This window comes from Oryza brachyantha, chromosome 3, assembly GCF_000231095.2.
Source record: "Oryza brachyantha chromosome 3, ObraRS2, whole genome shotgun sequence".
NCBI classification, from domain to species: domain Eukaryota; kingdom Viridiplantae; phylum Streptophyta; class Magnoliopsida; order Poales; family Poaceae; genus Oryza; species Oryza brachyantha.
The window spans coordinates 10,642,364-10,644,774 of record NC_023165.2 but is presented as its reverse complement, the minus strand read 5'-3'; the positions used below and the strand labels follow the sequence as shown (position 1 = coordinate 10,644,774).

Here is a 2,411-nt window from a genome sequence, read left to right as displayed (position 1 = left end):
TTGACCTAATTTTGTACATCTATCCCTTGCAACAAATAATTTAATTGTAATATTTGATTTATTTATGTTTCATATTTGAGAGAAATTTATTTGATATTTCAGTGAAGTTTGATTATAATTGACAAATGTAGTAAAATTGGACTAAATTCAGCTCAAATCTGAATTAATTTAAACAACTTCTTCGCACGCAAACAAGTTGGGGCCCACATGTTAGGATCTAAGTTCAAACATGGAGAACTTTCTATCTATTGTGATTTGTGAATGATATATCTGGTTTGAAGAAAAAAGAAAGTAATTTTAAATCATCCAGTTTATTTGTTACTTATAAAATTGTCTTCACAAACTTATAAATGAACTTATAAAATTCGAATTAAATGAACTTATAAATCAACCAAAATCAACGTTTGGGAAACTTTGCACAGACAGAGCACCAATCCACAGACAATGCCTTGGGTCTAATTAAAGATGAAATCATAATCTTCGTATTCTTCAATTTGAACTTGGAAAATTGGGAGAACAATAACAATGATAGAAATGTGAATTGCTGTCGCTGCTGCTGTCTCCTACTGCCGGCGCCGCCGTGAGCCGCCGCTGGCCCGCTGCCTCCCCGCCGCGTGCCGCCACCTCCCCACGGCCGCCGCGAGCCGCCGCCTCCCCGCAGGCCAAGAAAGAGAAAGCTATAATTTTGTATACTTCTCGGCGATCGACGATGAGGGAGCTGATGCGGAGGATGAGCTTCTCGGACCGCGTGGGCGACGATGGCAGCGGCGGTGGTGCAGCGGCGGCCGTGAAGCGCGCGCTGATCTGGAGGCTGAGCTTCTCGGACAGGGTCGTCGTGGGAGACGTTGGCGGGTCGTCATCGCTGCTGAGGAGGCTGAGCTTCTCGGACTGCGGCGGCGGGTCGTTGTCGCTGCGGGTGGAGGCGCTGCGGCACCCAGCGTTCGCGGCGGCGGCGCTGCTGGAGAAGGCGGCGCAGTAGTTTGGGTACAAGCAGGAGGGCATCCTCCGACTTCCCTGCGACGTCCACCATTTACACCGTCTCCCCGCCGGCCTCCCACTGCCTCCCCACGGCCGCCGCGAGCCGCCGCCTCCCCGTTGTCACCGCGCTGCCGTGCCACGCCTCCCCACTGGCCGGGGCGCGCGAGCCGCCGCCGCCGCCGCCGCCGCCGCCCCGCCGCGCGCGCTGCCCCCGCCGGCCGCCGCCGCCTTGCGCCTGTGAACCGAGGGAGTGAGAGAGAGTAGATAGGGTTTGAGAGCGAGGGTATGTTGGTCTTTTTGCGTGTCCTATCTTTTTTAAAAAAAAATTCACTTCTAACTCACGGTAGTCTAACATCAGGTCAAACGGCATTTAATTTTGAAAACCGGGGTCAAATCTGCAAAGTAAAAAAAATATCAAATATGTAGTTAGCTTTCAAAATAAAGTCAGTTATGCAATAGCATTAATATATGAGATATGCACTTTAGTTATAATAATCTATAAACTATAACTTTATTCGGTATCTATCTATTATGTTAGAATATAAAGACAGCCCGAAAAGAAAACTTGCAAGTTCGCTTTAAAAGGCTAAAATTTTCATGTTAATCGGAGAAAAAAAAAGCTACGCCTGTACACCGCCTCCCATGGCCTCTCACTTCCTCCTCCAGTTGTCGGCGACCGGTCCCCTCACCTCCAACACGCACCGCCAAACCTCCACTCCAGCCCACACCATCACCGCCACCGCCACCTCCTCTCCAGCCGGCGCCAACCCCTCGTCGACTCCATCGCCAGGACGTCGCCGCCACCTCCCCTCCATGCCGGCGTCGGCCCCTCGTCGACGCAGTTGCCAGGACGTCGCCGCCTCCTCCCCACGCCGGCAGTCACACCGGCGGCACCTCCCTACCCATTGGCCAGGAGCCCAGATGTCGCTGCCTCCACACGCCGACAGCCAAGCCGAGGACTTCTCCCCACGCCGGCAGCCAAGAACCTAGGTCAGTCTCCTCTCCTCTCCACCCTGGCCCCGACCCATCCCGTTGCCAAGCCTAATAAGGCCGGCGGGGTGGAGGTTGGGGATGGTGGCGTCGGGCAGGTGAGCACGCCAGCGAGGAGGCGGGAAGACGGCGGCAGCGGTCGAGGGGTGGCGGCCGGCTGGGGAGGCCATTTGGATATATCATTGACAAAAAAACATGCTTGCTAGTAGAATCACAAGCAGTGTGAGAGAAAGAGGCCATTTGGATATATCATTGATAATGTACAGTAAGCATGGAAGGCACTTGAAACTTATCTGACATTCTGGCTCATCATTCTATATCATTCCTTCCTATTAATATATAAAAACATTTTCACTCTACTTTAGCTGAACATTGGAGTATAAAGTCAGAAATTTCCTGTGCAGGGTGCAAATAACAGACTGAGAATGTCGCGTGATTTATAG

General features: G+C 51.4%; 1 pseudogene; it reads left to right on the top strand.

Moving 5' to 3' along the window:
• Positions 1–423: 423 nt before the first annotated feature.
• LOC121053789 lies at positions 424–2,411 on the top strand (annotated as a pseudogene).